The following is a 19770-nucleotide window of genomic DNA, read 5'->3' as shown; positions in this document are numbered from 1 at the left end:
AAATATATATATATATATATATATATTTTTTTTTTTTCTGGATACAAATCCCTTATCAGATGTATCATTTGCAAAATTTTTTTCCCATAGCCCCATTATTTTGAAGTCTTCCTGCTATAATTAGCACACAGTTCCTTAATCTCAACCCTGAGCCAAAGTCCTGTTACCCACCAACAATCTGCCACAATTCCAACTTCCATATACCCAGATTTGTGGGTAACATCTGGCCTTGTCCTCCATCAACCAACTGCACTATCCTTTTACTGTGTGGTGGTTCTGCTGTGCTGACTGCTGCCTGGAAAAGAACTTCCATTGCTATACCCACTCCCCTAAGACTCAACCAGCCCCCCCACCCCTGAACTTTCCTCATCACACTGAACTCCCTCTGCCTATACCATGACCTAGCACAGTTCACTTGTGCCAGTTTGTGGCATCACCCCACTTCATCAAATCTAATAAGATGCCATTAATTTTAAGACCAACATTATCTTATGTGCCAAGAAAGGAAGAAGAAAAAAAAAACACCAAAACAACTACTGCATGTCTTTGATTATGAGCCTCTCAATGTCAAAGATCCCAGAATGTAGAGGAAAAAATGTGTCTTAGAATTAATGAAATACGACAGTTCTAGACAACAATTCTGTAAGGCTGGTATCGTTGTTCAGATGAGATCATTGAGGCTCGGTGGTTACATGACCTGCCAAAAGTCACAGTCAGTAGACTGGTAGAACGGGGATCCAAATTCAGGTCTAACTCCAAAGCAATACTGCTTCCATTACACTTTCTTTAATCTGTCATATTAACATCAAAGCATACAACATGCAGCAGTTTAAAAAAATAAATCCCATCACTCTTAAAGTAACTTATTTTTAAAATTATGAACTGCTATTGCCAAATAGAAAAAGCAATTAAAAGCTGTTTCATTCAAAATGAAAACATTTCTACATTAATAATAAAGGTCTGAGGATGGCAATATAAAAAACATATACTCTTTGATCTAGCAATTTCACTTCTAGAAATGTATCCTACCAATACATCTGTACATATATGAAATGACATGTGCAAGGTCATTCATTATTGAATTTTTTTTAATCTAAAAGACTGGAAACAACTTAAATGTCCTTCAGTAAATGACTGCTTAAATTATGAAGCACTCATTCAATACGAATGCTTCCATTAAAGAAAAGAATGACTTCATGTACTAATAATGTAGAGGAATCTGCAAGATATGTGGTTAAGTAAGCGCAGTTTACCTATTTGCTTTATTGTGCATAAAGTATCTCTGGAAGGATATACAAGAAAGATACACAAGATATCATTACCTATGGGAAGACCCCAACCTGGAAGTTGGGAGACAGGAGTGGGAGGGAAAATTTTTTGTTGGTTTTGAAATCTGAAACATGTGAATGAAAAAGGGAATCAAGGGGAAAGACCTAGATGGATTACACACAAACTCTTTAGTAATAAAAGCAGAGCACAGGAGTATGAGGAAGACTAGATCCTAGTCCCAGCTCTACAACAACCAGACGAGTATTCCTGGAGGAGTCAGCCTCTTTCTTGGCTCTTAGGGTAAATGAGGAATTTGCTCTGTCTGATCTTTTAAAAGACTCCGGCTCTCTAATTTTATTAGGACATATTTAGCTCCTACACTGTGTCCAACAGAATTTATAGGTGCTATCAAGAATTCCTTTGTTTTATATCTGTGGTATAATGGAAAGGATATCAGAGTTTAAGTCAGGAAGGTTTGCTTACAGCCCTAGCTCCCACTACTTTCTAGCTATAGAATTTGCAGCAAATCACATCATTAAGTACTATTACCTGGGAAGCTGAGGTTATAGCTACTTTCACAACTTTGTTACAAGGAGTCAAGTAAGACAACCAAAAATCTTCTGAGGTTTTTACACCACTATGTGAAATGTAAATTACTGATATATACAGAATCCCCCTTTAGGTATTACAAACTAAGTATAAGAAAGAACACGGATTTTGGAATGTCAGGCCTGGATATCCCACTTAACTGATATATGATTTTGGGAAGGTTATCTAAATCTCTTAAATAAATCTTAAATCTCAATTTCCTCACCTATCAGATGGCCACAGTGATTCTCATTTGAAAGGGCTACTGTGGAGATTAAATGACACTTTAAAAAAAAAAAAAAAAAGGTTAAATGACACTGTCAAGTACCCAGTACATGGCTTAGTCCAAAGCAGGCATTTAAAATTTGGTTTTCTTGGGGTGCCTGTGTGGCTCAGTCGGTTAAGCGTCTGCCTTTGACTCAGGTCATGATCCCAGGGTCCTGGGATCGAGCCCTGCATCGGGCTCCCTGCTCAGCGAGGAGCCTGCTTCTCCCTCTCCCTCTGCTGCTCCCCCTGCTTGTGCTCTCTCACTCTCACTATCTCTCAAATAAATAAAATCTTTTTTAATCGATCAATCAATAAATATAAATAAATAAGAATTGGTTTTCTTCCTTTCCAAACTTAGAAACAAAAGGCTGCCCCATAAAGCAGGTAGCTGACCAACTTGCTTCTAGCTGTTAACTTTTGTTCCCCAGGGCCTGGCTAGTTACTTCCCTTTTCATTTCCTTTCCCTTCTATCCACTGGCACCTACGAATATCCTAAACCCTGTCTTCATTTCTCATCTCTTCTAGAACAAAGAATGAATGGTCTGTTGGAACAAAACTGGAAGTAAAGGAGGCTGGTGATTTTCACAGCCCATGTTCTACTAAACTTCTAAAACTTCCACATGAGGGGTGCCTGGGTGGCTCAGTCAGTTGGGCATCTGCCTTCGGCTCAGGTCATGATCCAAGGGTCCTGGGATCGAGCCCCGTATCGGGCTCCCGGCTCAGCAGGAAGCCTGCTTCTCCCTCTCCCTGCCGCTCCCCCTGCTTGTACGCACTCTCTCTCTCTGTCAAATAGATAAATAAAATCTTAAAAAAAAAAAAATTCCGTATGAATCTTCCTTAGGCTCATTCACTAACCCACTCAATCTACAAATACTAACCAAGCACCTACGATGAGTCAGGAGCAGAGAATGGAATCACAGCTCTCATGGGGCTAGCAGTTTTGTGGAGGGTTGACCATCAACATATAAATAAGCAAAATATATATAGGAAAGGTCATGTGAACTCTAAAGGAAAATAAAGGGGGCTGACAGCAGCAGGAACTAGCAAGGAGAATGTGATATTGCATAAGAGAGCCAGAGAGGGCTTTGCTGGCAGTGTGACATTTCAGGATAAAATCCTAGATCAACGGAAGGAGTCAGCCATGCTGCTATGTGGGGGAAGATCACCGCAGGCAGAGAGAACATTATGTTAAAGGTAGTAAGGTGAGAGTCTGGGTAACATGTTTGAGGAATAGCAAGGAGGCCAGTGCAGCTACAACAGAATGAATGACAGGGAAAACAGTACCTGAGTTCAGAAAGTTAACAGAGGCAGTCAAAGCCTTGTAGGCCATGGTTAAGGACTTGGATTTTATTCTAAATGAAATGAAAAGCACTGCGGAGTTTGATTCTCTGATCTTATTCTACACTGGCTGTTGCCTTCCTTTCCCAGTCTTGCTATGCAATGGACAGAAGTCTTCTTTCTGATACTTCCTTTCGCAGGGATTAGCCAAGAACCACCCCACAGAGGCAATCAAAGCAGTGTGTGCGTACACTTTGCTTACGATCCCCTTTAAGATGTTGTGGCGAAAGATTTCTATTGATCCAAGGAGGAAAAAAGAAGTAAAAGCACTTTAACCATGTTTAGGAAAATGTAGGTCAATTATACTTGAAAGTTATCAGTAATACAGGGGCGCCTGGGTGGCTCAGTCGTTAAGCGTCTGCCTTCGGCTCGGGTCATGATCCCAGGGTCCTGGGATCAAGCCCCGCGTTGGGCTCCCTGCTCGGCAGGAAGCCTGCTTCTCCCTCTCCCACTCCCCCTGCTTGTGTTCCCTCCCTCGCTGTCTCTCTGTCAAATAAATGGATAAAATCTTAAAAAAAAAAAAAAGTTATCAGTAATACATTTCTAAATGTGCTTAATCGTTTTATAGAAACATAGATACCAATGAAGACTATTAACATTGTAATATGGATTTTAAGAGTACCCATGGTATATTAAGTTCATTCATTCAACAAATATGTGTTGAATATTTACTACTTAGTGCTGGGGTACAGTCCTGAGTGAGAATAAAACTGGTATGATCCTGGCGCTTGTGGAGCTTACATCTTAGTAGTGGAGACAATACATAAGCAAGCAGAATAAAGATGACAATTTATTTTTTGAGAGAGAGAGAGAGAGGTGGGGGTGGGGGCAGAGGGAGAGAGAGAATCCCAAGCAGGCTCGATCTCACAATCCTGAGATCATGATCTGAAATCAAGAGTTGGATGCTCAACCGACTGAGCCACCCAGGAGCCCCAAGATGACAATTTTTGAAATAAGTACTACAAAACAGACTCATGTGGATACAGAATGGATGGAAGAAGGGGCTTGTTTTTAAAAATTACATTACCAAATACTGTACCCATGGGTCTACAGCACAACTGAACTTGAAAAGAAAAAAAAAAAAAAAAGCTTTATTAAACCTCTTATCCTAATAATAAGAACTAAATTTCTCATGGCTTTCATCTCAAAGTGGGAGAGAAGGAGAATGCTCTGACCAGAGGTTCTCTCCAAACCACATGCCAGAAGGATGGGGCAGCACTTTTCAGAAAAGTGGCTCTGTCTATTCACACCAAGGACTACCCTTCTTACTTCTGATTATTTAACCTCATTTATCCACCCAGCAATTCTTAGTTTCTATGAAATCCCTCCACGTGGCACACAAATTCAAATCAGACTAGATCACTGGATAAATTTAAACTCCTTTAAGTGGAGACAAACATGGCTCATATCAAAAGGAAGCATAAAAACATTCATCTTACAAAAATACCCAAATATGTAGATTTTAAAAGTCAAGAGCTAAATGGCATGTGTTCGTAGAATTTAAGACTTTGCTCACACCATTTAAAGTCCCAAATTACAGCTTGTCTATATGCACACAGCCTAATTTCACAGTACAAGAATGCCACATCAATTGCAAACCACACAAAGAGAAAATAAACATGCAACTAAATTTTGAATCACATTTGTATGTACATAGGTCAGATACTATTCTTCCCTCCAGTAAAAGTATTTATACAGTGCTCATTAGCAAATTCAAGAAAAGGTTTTACTCACTGTAGTGGGTTGAATTATGGCACCCAAAAAGATGCCTAACTCCTAACACCCTGGTAGCTGTGAATGTGACCTTATTTGGAATAGGGTCTTTGCAGATACGATTAAGTTAAGGATCTCCATTGTATCTTCATAGGAGAAAAGAGTGGAAGATTTGAGACACACAAACACAGACAAGACCCAAAGTGCATGTATCCACAAGCCAAGGAACGTCAAAAATCACCAGAAGCTGGGAGAAAGGCATGGAAGGCGATTCTCCCTCAGAACCTCCAGAAGAAACCAACTCTGTCAACAACCTGACTTCAAGGTTCTGGTCCACAGAACTGTGAGAGAATACATTTCTGTTGTTTAAAGCTACATTTGTGGTAATTTGTTATAGGAGACCTATGAATCTAATACATTCACCTATAAGATTTGAACTCCCCCTTCTTGCAAATAATTTTTGTATATAGTTTATAAGCCCAAGAAAAATGGAGGACAAAACAGATTTTTTTTTCTATTCACAAACTATTAGAACTCAAAAACTGAGCTGCCTTCACAGTATCAGCATTACAATTTATTACAAAGAGATATACATAGACGCACGATTTTAGTAACAGTTTTCGAGTTTTCGTTCTCTGAACTAGAAAGATTTAGTCAGTCAAAAAACACACAAAAAGTGAAAGAAGGTAAATGGATTTAAATGGCTCTAAGTTTCTAAAGTTTGGGGAAAGTAGTCAAAAAGAAATATAATTATCAAAATTATAAAAAAGAAATATATATAATTACATAATATAATAGTCTCAAGACTGTAACAAATTGTATTATTTTTAGTTTAGTTTTTTAATTATAAAATAATATGTCCCCACTGTAGAAAATGTGGGAAATCGTAAGAAAAAAAATTTATACTCACCTTTAGAATCAAATTCAGTCCTCACAATTTCTCACCTTAATTGCTCAAATAAGGCCCATCATTATAGGCCTTTGTTTACAATCAAGTTTATATGGCAGTTACACAACTATGAAATTGAGAGTCTACGATGGAAATTCTGATCTAATTTTAACATAAGCCTTATAATTGAAACACACAAATGGGAACTACAAGGAGAGGCTATTGTCATGGGGGTTTCCGACAAGGTGCTTTCCCTTGATCATTTTGGGTCCTAAACTGTTCTGGTGGCTAATCCTAATTTACATATCAAGCAAGCCCTCAATTTTAGAAATAATGTTTTTAAGAGAGAAAAAGCAACAGATGAAGATCAAAATACTAACAAATTTTATTCAAGAGTTTCTGAATAATCTCCCACATTTCGCTTTCATTTTCTCAAAAATAAGTATCAAATAGGGGCACCTGGGTGGCTCAGTCATTAAGCGTCTGCCTTCAGCTCAGATCATGATCCCAGAGTCCTGGGATCAGGCCCCGCATCGGGCTCCCTGCTCGGCGGGAGACCTGCTTCTCCCTCTCCCACTCCCCCTGCTTGTGTTTCCTCTCTCGCTGTGTCTCTGTCAAATAAATAAAATCTTTAAAAAAAAGTATCAAATAGATGGTACAAAAAGTAGGTAAAGAGGAACATCTAACAGCTGCCACACAACAAGTGAAGATTAAAACACTGAGAATGAAAATTTTTGCCAAAAACAAATCTCTGAAATGCAGGTTAAACAGTGATGTTTTTGTTGAAAACAAAAATTTCACTAACTCCAGGCACATTTTTAAACTGTTCTGCCATTTAGATAGGTTTACTCAAAATTACACAGCATCCCCACTCCTTCTGTGTGGGCTGCAGACAATGACTTCCTTCCAAAGAATACAATATGGAACATGGCGGGAAAGGAGGGTAGGAGCTTTATAGTAGAGAAACCACACACACTACCTCAGCCAGGTGACCGTGGTCAACATCAATAGTAGGAATCGTGTTGACAATGTATACCCTTGATGTGATGTGACCTGATAAGCATGGCACTTTACCTCTGTGTCTTCCTCCCAAAAACCCGTTAACTCCAATCTAGTCATGAGAAAAGCATCAGACAAATTCCAATAGAGGGGCATTCTACAAAATACTTCATAAATTCTCCTCAAAATGGTCAGGGTCACCAAAAACAAAGGAAGTCAGCAAAGAGGAGCCTAAGGAAACATGACAACTAAATGTAATGTGGTATCCGGATGGAATACCAGAACAGAAAACAGGTATTAGGTAAAAGCTATGGAAACCTGAACAAAGTATAAACTTTAGTTAATAATAAAGTATCAATATTGGTTCATTAATTATAACAAATGTACCATACAGTATCAGAGGTTAATAACAGGGAAACTCGATGCTGGGTATATGGAAACTTTGTTTTTTGGGATTTTTTTAAAGATTTAATTTATTTTTGAGAGAATGCGTGAGCGCAAGCACAACCGGGGGAGGGGAGGCAGAGGGAGAGGGAGAAGCAGACTCCACACTGAGCAGGGGGCCTGATGCAGGGTTCACGGGGCTCGATCCCAGCACCCTGGGATCATGACCTGAGCCGAAAGCAGACACTTAACGGACTGAGCCACCCAGGCGCCCCATGGAACTTTGTTTTATCTTCTCAATTTTTCCATAAATCTACAACTTTTCTTAAATAAAGACTATTTTAAAAATGTACATGGCAGTTATTTCCAGAAAAATACTAATTAGGGTCCCAGATAAGACTTTTCTAATCACCCACATGTAAAAGCTTAACTTACGGAAAACAACTAGAGCCACTCACTAAGCAGTTTCTTCTAGCACTAAGATTCCATCTGGATTTTTGCAAGGCTGATAATTCAAGTACTTGGGGGCAAGAAAAGGGCGTCTAGACCAACTCTACCTTTCAAGCAAACATCTGATTTATTGTTATAAAGGTGTGAAAACCCAAAGTCTCATAATCACAGAGCTATTTATAAATAAGACAGATAATTTTAAACCAATAAAAATAACAAAAAATAGTAATTGAGAAGAAGATGCTTCTAAAGCAGAAGCTTTGTGCAGGAAGTTTGGCCTTTCTTCCATCACCATAGACTAAAATAAACATTATGTCCCTAAACACACCGACTCCCCATTTCCTCATTTACATAATGAAAAGTGACTACAGCATAGTACAATATCCAAAGGATGCTCACAAAATAATAGCGTATCACAAATAAGAACCTAACATTCTTACTCTTTCAATTCACTGGCATGTGCTAAAAGCAACTAATTCTGGTAAAGTGTACATAACACTTTGTCACTGAGGTATGCATCAGTATGAACAAGAGAACCACAAGAGAATGACCGAATGGGTACAAAAGAGGGGAAATTGAAGTCACATTTAACTACTTACCAGCACTGACCAGGCCCTCCTCTTAAATGCCTCCTCCTGCAAAAGTGTCCTGAAGAAACTCTCATTTCAATTAACACTCACTGAGATGATCCTAAAAAAACTGCCACACTGCAGTTCAGCAAAAGTGGGGTTCTAAATGCAAATCGCACATCGGAGAGGACCAAGTGAATGAGTAATAGTCCTTGCCCTCAAGGCGTCCTACTCATCCTCGAACAGGAGGCAAGACAAGAAACAAATACCATCTTTTGTTGACTCTAGGATGCCATCAACTGGAAGATGCATCCTAATGACAAAGGTATTAAAATGAGAATTTGTGAAATGTCTCAGAATGGATAAGACAGCACAGTTTCTGAGTGACAAATGCTGCAGTGAGTTTAGCACCAAGTATGTGGAAGCAGAGCTGTGGGGTACTGCCGTCTGACACCGCTATCTTCACAGGTGGGGGTGGGGGTGTGGGGGTGGGGGTGTCGGCACTGCTCGTGCGGCCCGTCATCCTCCAAGTCAATGCGAAAATACAGTTCACAATGTATACATCTTGCCAAGAATAAATTTATTTACGAAATGCAAGACAGACCCGTTAAAGGTGTAGAATATCTTTATTAATAAAAAGTTTTAAAGCCACCATGAATAAATTCATTTTGACATTTCACTAAATTATTTGGGAAACAAAATTCACAGGTAATTTCTTTACTTCTTAGAAATGTAGTCATTTTATCAGCAAGAAACTTACAGATGAGAGAACTTACCAGTTTTTCCTCTTAACCTTCCTCTACAAACAAAGCAGAGCAGAGCTTTTAAGCGTACGAAGAGAGCAATCATAAACTACATTTCTGAAAGAGAAGCAGGCCAATTTCAGAGATAGCAGGAAGAACAAAACAAATCACTTTCATGTTTTTCCCTTCAGTTAGGACTGACATTCTACTTTCGGACAGGAAAACCCTGTCTTTGCAAACTCCTTAAGGCCGTGCACATAAACCCTAGAGAAATATTTATTGAATGAATGAATCACTATCCTAATAAATCCTATTTTGGACGTTCACTTCTTTTAACACTAGAGCACCCAGAGATGAGATGGCATCTGTTCAGCTAGGTGCCCTTATAAGAGAAGCAAAACCCTTATTTCTCAACAGGACTCGTGTACCTAGCGGAGGGCGGGGGGAGAGGGGGTGCCCCTCATCCAGTCTCCCAGGCCAAGCTTCCCTGCTGCGGTCACTGCAAAAGAGCTCGACTCAGTCAGGCCATGGAACAGCTAAGACAAAAGAATATTTCCTGAGGAAGGCAGCCAGTGTACAGTAAAGATAACCCAAACACAGATACCTTATGGATTCTTTAGTCCCCACTTTTGAAGCTATTTAAAAGTAACTATAAATCAGACTTGCAGAAAAATTAAGTTTTACACTCCGAACTCCTTCAGGGACACGTACATCAGGTACACGTTGAGTCACATGTGTTTGACTTGGCAAACAATACCTCTACAGAATTTATATTTACCATGTGCCAGGCACTAAGTACTTTACATACATTAGTTCACTGAAACCTCACAAGAAGTCCATGAAGTAGGTTAAGTACTCTTGTTATTCGTCTCCATCTTACAGGTGAGGAAAAGGAGACAGAAGAGGTTAAGTAACTTGCCCAAAGCCACAGGCAATAAGTGGTGGAGACTGATTCCAAGCAGTCTGGCTCAATTCTGTGCCCAAAACCACTACATTACACTGAGAGCTGCCTTCAGAAAACAAAATAAATGTATCACCTCTATCTTCTCTATATTTATGGAGTTAAATGTCCAGACCTCAAATCGCCCCCATACATCTCAATCAATTCTGACACTGGTAATAAGCTGGCCAGTAGGCAAAGAAGTGTTTCCTAGGTATGTGAGTATGATGGGCATTCCAATAAACACACAAACAAAACTATCCAGACTCCTTTCTGCCTTCTAAGAGCACAGATAACTTCAAGTTTACCATACATAATGATTTCTCCTTCCCCTTTAAACTGTTATCAAAATCTCTCACACCCAATACTGAATTGATAAAAGGTCATGATGCTACCCAAGACTTATGGTAGAGAGATACAAATACCAGTTTTATTTTTCCAAATACAAAATGATTATGTAATGGAAACAATAGGAACTTGCAGGATAAAGAGACTCCAACATAACAAGATGAAGGGAGTTAGTTCCATTCAACCAACACTGAGTCTAAGATCTCTTACCTTAAGGCACTCACAATAAGGAAGCTGTCAGCCCAAAAGAGGAAAAGAAAGAGCTTACTAGAGAAATGATAATAAGATTATAAAAATACTAAACAACTCAACTGTAATCATGTTACATATTTACAACAAACTAATCACTGTACAAATGTTTAGAGAATGAGGAATGATTGGGGCAGGGAAGTCACATTGTAGAAAGAATATAGATGAGTTAAGTAAAGGTCTTCCTGCATAATTCGTTTATTTAGTTGTAGCACTGTCTACTCACTCCATCCCACAAAAAAGCCACATTCATTTGAGGTCATTTTACCTCTTGTTATTTCCTCTGCAGTGAGTCTGCAAAGTTGTAAGGCATGGTGGTGATCCTACTCATTGAACAGAAAGCAATTGAGTGAAACATACAAGCAACTAAACCTCTGGCACCCTGTAAAACCACAAGAGACCAAGATCTTTTTTCCCATGTTCTAACACATTTTGTAAAGTCGTTTTCTTAAGCAGCAATATACCTAGAATGACTGCATGCTTGTCTGGAGTCACATGCTCTCTACCTAAAGTCGGGTCAATGGACACTAAGACTGAAAATTAAGTCAAAAATTGTAAATGGACTTCATTAAGCAACTCTCACTGACTTACTCGTTAATTTCAATCTATAAACAAAAGCAAAGGAAATTTTTTTCTGTAGAAACTCATTAATATTTAGTTTCCAAAGTTAAACTTCAGGCTGGCCCAGAGATTTGCATTAACCAATTTTTTGTTGCTTTCAGAAAAACTCATGTAAAAACATTAGCTAAGAATAGCTGAAGATAAAAAGCAGAGACAAGAAATTTTTCTGAAAGGCACTAAATTATACTGTTTATATAAGATAGCATGGATTGGTAAAAGTAAAAATACTAAATAATTTAAATTTTATTTCAAAATTTATTTTTCAAGACCCTATAAGCAGTTATGAAAAGAAATAGGATATAAAATACGGGAAAACAGTGAAAATACGAGTTAATCTTCACACTAACTTAAGCAACATAACGACAAAAGAGAAACTGATTGTAAAGAACTAAATGGGGCACCTGGGTGGCTCAGTCCATAAGCGTCTGCCTTCGGCTCAGGTCATGATCCCAGGGTCCTGGGATCGAGCCCTGCATCGGGCTCCCTGCTCAGAAGGAAGTCTGCTTCTCCCTCTCCCATTCCCCCTGCTTGTGTTCCCTCTCTCGCTGTGTCTCTCTCTGTCAAATAAAATCTTTAAAAAAAAAAAAAAGAACTAAATGCAGGTCAATACTTTTAAACCTCTGGGGAATGTCCATACCGTCTCTCTCCCCTTCTACTAGTATAACTAACTGGAAGCAAATTTTATATTTTCTCAATACACTTCCCTTCATGGAAAGGTGGGTGGAATGGGGTAGGGAACTCTACAAGCACAGCACTGAAGTCCCTTATTCTTCATACTTACACTCTTTTTTTTTTTCATACTTACATTCTGAAGAATGATCAGAAAGTGCCAAAATCTCTGAAGTCCCCACACGGGGCAGGGGTGGAACCTAATTCTGTTTATTTCTGCCATGTCTTGTGTTCTGTTAGGGCACATTTGCTTGATCACTCAGGCGTAATGGGGCGGGGGGGGAGGAGGCTGTCAACTTGCTAAGACCACGTTAGCCCACCTATGCCCCCATCAGCCTGGTTGGAGGGATCCTTCTTAACGAGCAAAATCTCAGATTTAGCTCCTTTCCCATCCACCCACCCCCAACTTGTTTCTGGCCCAAAGTGTAGTCTCTAATTGAAATTCTGACTCATTCCTGACGTTCTGCCTTTCCTGTGTTTTCTTATCAATAAGTCCTCCCTACTGTTATTTAAGTTCACCTGTGTTTGGGGACAGCATAATTAGAATGCCTGAACAGTCCTAGGACCGATATAAGAGAAAAAATTAGGAAACAAAAGAACCTTGCTACACATATACAATCAGGTCCAGAAGTGGTAAGAGCCAGTTCTGCCCAGCTTTCAGGGAGCAGGTAATTCCAGTATTACACAGATCTTTCAGAGAACAGGAAAGGAGGAAACGCTTCCCAACTCAGGAGGCCAGTATAACCTGGATATCAAAATCAGACAAGGCAAGGACATTAGGGAAAATGAAAATGACAGGCCAACTTCACTAAAATATAGATGCAAAAAACCCGAGAGCCCGTAAGTAAAACATTAGCAAGCAGAACCCAAGAGTACATAAACAAGAATATACATTATGACCAATATATTCCAGGAACCTAGGAATACAAGGATACATAGACTTTTTTTGAAAAGTTACAAATATAATTCACCAAATGAGCAGATTAAAGGAAAAATAACATGATCATAAGAGATACAGGAAAAGCATGAGAAAATGTCACATCTATCTTAAAAATTCATAGCAAGTGAGACTAGAAGGGAACTAAAAACCTGCAGAAACAATTTTTTTAACAGTGAAACTCTAAAATCAAGAACAAAAAAGAATGTCCACCATTACCATGTTTATTCAACATTAAATTTGGAAGTCTTAACCAATGCAGTAAGTAGAAGAATTGAAAACAAATTATTTGATGATGATACGTTTATCTATACAGAAAATCCTACAGAATATACAAAATAATTACTGGAAACAGAGTCTACAAGGTGTTTGGATAAAAAAAATCTATCTAACCCCCAGACCTCCCTCCCAAAAAAGGCCATTTCTGCATACAAGCATTTATAAAATTTAAGTCAAATAGACGATATCATTTACAGTAGCAACAGCAAATATATGGTAATAACTAGGAGTAAATCTAATAAAATATATTCTAGACCTTTATGGAAAGAAACCATAAAGCTTTAAATAAAGGCCAAAGACAGGGGGAAATACATATGACTTGAAAAGCATTCTATGTTCATGGACAGAATTGTCAAAAATGTCAAGTTTCCTTATTATGATACAATTTAAAATAAAAAAGCTGGGGTGCCTGGATGCCTCAGTCAGCTGAGCGTCTCACTCGGTTTCAGCTCAGGTTGTGATCTCAGGGTCGTGGGATCCAGCCCCACATTGGGCTCTGCGCTCAGCGCTTCATCCTTCCCCCTCTGCTCTTTCCCCTGCTCTCTAGCTCTAAAATAAATAAAAATAAAATTAAAAAGCTATTGAATTTGTCACTGAACTTGACAGAACCAGAAGAACCTGATGGTTATGAACAGGAAAAATACCCAAGAAATTCTTTTACAAGAGTAAGCTCCACGAGAATTGTTTAGTTCAGTGCTGTTTTGCCAGAACTTATACAGTTCCTAGTACATAGTACTGGCCACAAAGATTCGTTCAATGATATTTTTATTGACTGAACACAGTAGCGAGGCTTAGCCTAACCATTTATAAAATTAAGATAGAATGGAACTGACACAGGACTAGGCAAAAAGACTAATGGAACAGAATAGATGGCCCCCAAAAATCGACGTATATGAAATCTGACATATAAAGCAGAACAGATCATAGGGGAAGGATGGACTAGTCAATAAAAGCTGCTGTACTAGTCAACACAACTGCTTATGTATACAAGAAAAGTGAAACTGGATGGAGGGAATTATAAAGGACCTATAAATCTATAAACACAGCATGTATTATCTCTAGAACCGCTCTAGAAAAGACCACAGATTCTTATTTTCTAAATATATTTAGATGCTATCCTAACTGAAAAACTACATAGTGCTTTGCTTGGAATAGTAATGCTTAATGACAGAAGTGCTTACTAAATATTATTCTTAGGCCTGAGCCCTCAAACTCACCTTGTTGCGAAGCCTTGCCTCCACCACTTCCTAGCTTTGTGACCTTGGACAGGTTACTTGGTTTCTCTGAGCTTCATTTTACTCATCTACAAATTAGCTTATACTAATACTTGACAACAGAGTAACTGGTGGAGTTTTTTTTTTTAATCCTTTTAGTTTTTCATTTTAGAATGCCATTAAGTTTGTAGATTAGCTTTTAGAATTGACATAGTTAAGAGCTTGCACCTTCAAATCCAAGAATACAGTGTGCTTTTCTATTCCTTTAAGACTTCTATATGAACCACAGGAGCATTTTTAGGTTTTCTGATAGAAATGTTACACATTTTTTTAGTGTATAAAAGAACTTTTTGTTTGCTGTCATACAAGGGGTCTCTGCTTCCACTGTATCTTCTATTTGGTTTGTTAAATGATAATTTTTTTGCATGAAATACTACTGTACAATATGGAATGGAATAGGGATTGGAGAAAGAGCAGTAACTGATCCCATTTGAGGGAGGATGGAATTTAGAATTTCATCAGGCTTCTCTCAATCTACTTACTCAAATTTAAGACTTTCTGTCTGGGAATATTACAGAAAAGCATCCAATGAAACACTAATGTACTAGAACCTCTTCAACATAATTTGGTTTTCTCTCCTTATTGAATGGCACTAAAAGTGACCTTATTACGCCATGGCATGGAACCCAAAAATAGCAGTGAAGGCTTCAACAGAATATGTGCAAATCTGAAAATCTCAGAGCATATGCCTGATGCCTTATTTATTTCTCACAAAATGAGAAAGAGTAACAGCTTAAATCTATAAGTAACTATTAGCTTATATAGCTTCTAAAATGTTGCTGTTATTACATAATTTCTAGCATTTTGTATACTGATTTTCTGTGCCAGGAAATATGCAGTTGTTAACTATTTTACATGATGCTTAATTTTTAATTAACAAGTTTCAGTGATTCTGAAATTTGTTTAGTAAGACCTTTGAAAGCTAAACAGTGGTTAAAAAATAAAATAAAAAATAAATAAAGGATAAGAGTTCTCCTAAGGCTTTACTCCAGCTCATATAACAAAATCAGGGGCTCCAATTCAATTTAGGACATAGTTTCCAGTAAGGGCAAAATATCTGTCCTCTCCTGTGTTTAGACCACACTGGCTGCCCCCAGAACTGCCCCTTCTGTACCTCGTTTGTTGTTTTCCACAGCTGCCCTCACCTGAACTGCAGATTCCAACTGAGCCCTGAATTTCAGTTTGAGGCCCTCTGAGTGCTCAAGCCCTTGCTTTGTTAGTATGTGACTTCAAACTTCTTATTGTCATGTTGCTCCATAAAAAGTATGCAGTCATTATTGCTCTTGTATGTGGGGCTCGCTCCATCAGTCTTTTCTGTTCCTTCTCTTCACAGTTCTTGGCACAAAAGTGCTCAATGGATGCTCTTGGCCAACAGCCAGTCCAGTCCTATCCACGTATAGAAAGTAAATATTACACTATTATGGGATCCTGGGCATTTGAAAGAATATTCTAACATGCGCCACCCAGATTTATGTTCAGTGTCTAGCAGTGGAGCAATGAAAGCAAACTGCAAATATAAAATTCATTTAAAAAAAAGAAAAGAAAAAGAAAAGGCCATTCTCTACTGGGGTGTTTGCGGGTGGGAGGGTGGGGGACACAGAGCAACCAAACAGTAGAAATTCATGTCATATCTTAAATAATTTACATGTTCAGCAGAGAAAACAAACATTGCAAATCTATTAAGAGCACAAGATGCCTTTTTAGTTCAGCTGTGGAAAACTAGGCATTCACTTGGCTAAAGGAAAAAAACTCAGATGAAGCAGAAATAGAATAAACCAATTAATACAAATTAAGTCAAAACAAATTAACAAATTAAGTCAAAACAAATTAACAAAATTATGTAGAGTTTTAAGATATGCATGTATGAATTTCATTATACAAGCTCTTATATAGTTAAAATACCACTAAGTGTACTCAAAGTGATAAGTAAAAATAAAAATAGCTGAACAAAGGGTGGTCAAACCTCAAAACAAGTGCTATAACCACCACCCAAAAATGCAAAATAGAGGAAGTTGTCTTCTTCAGAGTTTAAGAGTGAAAAAAAATTCTCATTTTATCTAACTTTTATTCCACTGAGGAAGGGAGTCCCACAGAGGAAAATCAGTTTCGTGCCCTTCTGATGTGTTTGAAGAACAAATACAATTTGCCATAATTAACATTAAAAGAGGTAAGCAGTATTATGTTAGCATCAGAAGCATTTTTATCAGTACCAGCAAAACTGCCTTTTAATTTGCACTAAGAAACTAAGCAAACTAAGTCTATAGTAGCTTGCCTACACACACACACACACACACACACACACACACACACACACACACACACACACACACACACACGCCCCACACCTCCAAAAGAACCCCAGAAGGCTGTGAGGATTAAAATTTTACTCCAGGAGAATAACTGATTATTTTACCAATCTCACTTGATTTCATTCTAAAGTCATCAGTAAAACTGCTACTAAAACTGTGACAATATGAAGTCATGCAATAAAACCCAAACAACATAAATTCTCCCCTACTTAACAAATCTCTAAATGCTTTAGGGAAAAAGAAAATGTGCATTACATACTTTCAACGTCTTCCAACCAGCTCTTCATAGATTCATACGTACTTCTTGCCCACAACCACAACTCATGAGATGAAAAAAAACCTCACAGACGAAAGCTTGACTTACTCCTCACCCACACTACAGGTAATGAAAATAAATGCTACTCCTTAAAAGTCACCATAAAATGAAGGGACTAAAAAACAGGTAAAACATGAGAAAGCAAGGAGGGAAAAATACAGAGGCCAAACTATTAATCATGATCACGTTAAGTGGCTTCATTAGAAAAGAAGAAGCTCAACAGGATTTCTTTTTAAATAAAATCTAACAATGCGGTGCTTATTACGCTAGTAACAAAAGGGTGAGCAAAAAAAAAAAAAAATGCATCAAATTAGTCAACAGAGGAAAGCAAGTATGAAAACATCAATATCAAATATGGTAAAATTTATTCAACAACAGCTACAGTGAGATTTTTAAATGCCACTAACGCAATAATGGAAACGATATTATTTAGGCAACAAAAAGAATCAATGCAAAAACTATCAGAAGCACTGGAAGTTGAAAAAAAAATTATCTACAGCATGTACTCAAAAGTGTAGGACACAAAGCACATAAGATTAATGAAGATTCAATGGACATAAACCAAATTTTATACTTTAAAGTACAGGCAGATTTGCCACAAAATGAATGAAGATTGGGCCCTGAGGCCCCTCGGTTACACAAATGATTTGTTTTCTCATTCTAAACAAATATTCATCTGTCTACACAATTCTGTATTCTCTCTTAAAGAGGGGCGTCAAAACTACACAAGCTTTGGGCCCTCAATACTTGGATCTCTCCCTGCACTAAAGACAAGAAATATATCTTCTCTAATGTCCAGAAATTCCAGATCCCTAGCCACAATACTAAAAACAGAACAAAATGAAAAAGCAGAAATCAACCAAGACTTAAATTTCAACTACAGATTATAATAAACAATTCAAATGAGAAAAAAAAATTTAATTTACAAAATTAAAACAGGATTTCTACAAATATCAAATGACTAATGCAGTAATCACAGGTGAAATCATAATTTTGAATGTGTTCATCAAAAGAGAAAAACAAAGTAATAAAATATAAGATTTTAGAAAACTATTAAACCCAAAGGAAAACAGAACATAATAATCAAGGATAAATACAAAGATCTAAGAACTGATAGCACTGACAATCTAAGAGCTGGCACTTTGGGATGGGGGTGAGGACCATTCTAGAAAATTTAAATGAGTAGCACTGGGCAGGAATAGCTTAAACATCTTAGATTCCCCAAAAAAGAGGCAGTATAGGGCGCCTGGGTGGCTCAGTTGGTTAAGCGACTGCCTTCGGCTCAGGTCATGATCCTGGAGTCCCTGGATTGAGTCCCGCATCGGGCTCCCTGCTCAGCAAGGAGCCTGCTTCTCCCTCTGACCCTCCCCCCTCTCATGTGCTCTCTCTCTCTCATTCTCTCTGTCTCAAATAAATAAATAAAATCTTTAAAAAAAAAAAAAAAAAAAGAGGCAGTATACTGGCATGTGGTAGCACTCAAAAAAAAGAAAAAAAAGTTGAGAAAATACATATATTCAAGGGAAAGAGGCTGTAACAAAAATAAGATACTCTTGTCTTATTTATACATAGTAAAATTGAGAAGCTTCCTTATGGTAATATTTTTACACAAAATTTTAAAAAGAAAAACACATAATTACAAAGATGTTATCTCAAGAAATAGAAAACTAAGTTAACAGAAAATAAAATGGACAACATTGTCTAAGTAAGAACTATGAACAAAATGAGTATCTGGAATAATGACAACAGTGATAAGTTCAGATTTTTTAAATGCAAAATTTAAACCTCCTGAAGAATGTGAAGACGAACACACCATCCCATTCATCTTACAAGACAAATATGATCTTGATCACAGGTTTTATGTACCCAGAAAATGGAAATAAAACAACACCCATACAATTTAATAAAATAAACCAGAAACTTACCAGGTGAAATGATAGTATGTAAAATTCCTCAGTGTACTAATACACTCCAATGAAGTGATGCATAGCCTAGGTATTTCTTACCAATTCAACATCAAGGGATACCACTAATAATGGTTTAGCAAAAACAAATAGGATCCATTTCTACAGATGCCAAAGGAGTATCTGATAAAATCACATCACTAATAACAACATTAAATAAAACACTAATAGGATACTTACTTAACTTATCCAAAAAAATTTGTATTTTATATGATGTAGGAAAAAAAAATCAGTAGCAAACAAGGACATCTACTGCATTCATTTTGATTTTAACTTTTTTTTTTTTTAAGATTTTATTTTTTTATTTGACAGAGACACAGCGAGAGAGGGAACACCAGCAGGGAGAGTGGGAGAGGGAGAAGCAGGCTTCCTGCCGAGCAGGCAGCCCGACGCGGGGCTCGATCCCAGGATCCTGGGATCATGACCTGAGCCGAAGGCAGACGCTCAATGACTGAGCCACCCAGGCCCCCACTATTTCGTTATTTTAAAAGTTTAAAAGTTCTGGCCCAAGCAGTACAACTATAGAAACAGGATGTAAATATTAAAAGAGAAGAAATATATATGGAGACAGATGTTAACTGGACTTACCGTGGTGATCATTTCCTAGCATATGCAAATATTGAATCATTATGTTGTACCCTTGAAACTAATACAATGT

At 37.8% G+C, this 19770-nt stretch overlaps 1 protein-coding gene across 4 annotated transcripts in view; it reads right to left on the bottom strand.

Moving 5' to 3' along the window:
- Positions 1–19770, bottom strand: part of RRAS2 (RAS related 2) — a 101499-nt gene that overhangs the window by 36146 nt on the left and 45583 nt on the right. The window contains exon 1 of one of the 4 annotated variants that reach the window (XM_036119326.2): positions 6086–6147. The exons of the other annotated variants lie outside the window; for them this stretch is intronic. The gene's annotated coding sequence lies outside the window, so the exon portion shown is untranslated. Of the gene's footprint in view, positions 1–6085; positions 6148–19770 lie in introns of those variants that run through there. 4 annotated transcript variants of the gene reach the window in all.

This window comes from Halichoerus grypus, chromosome 11 (genome assembly GCF_964656455.1).
Source record: "Halichoerus grypus chromosome 11, mHalGry1.hap1.1, whole genome shotgun sequence".
NCBI classification, from domain to species: Eukaryota; Metazoa; Chordata; class Mammalia; order Carnivora; family Phocidae; genus Halichoerus; species Halichoerus grypus.
Note: the sequence above shows the minus strand (reverse complement) of the source record. Positions and strands in the feature narration are given on the sequence as shown.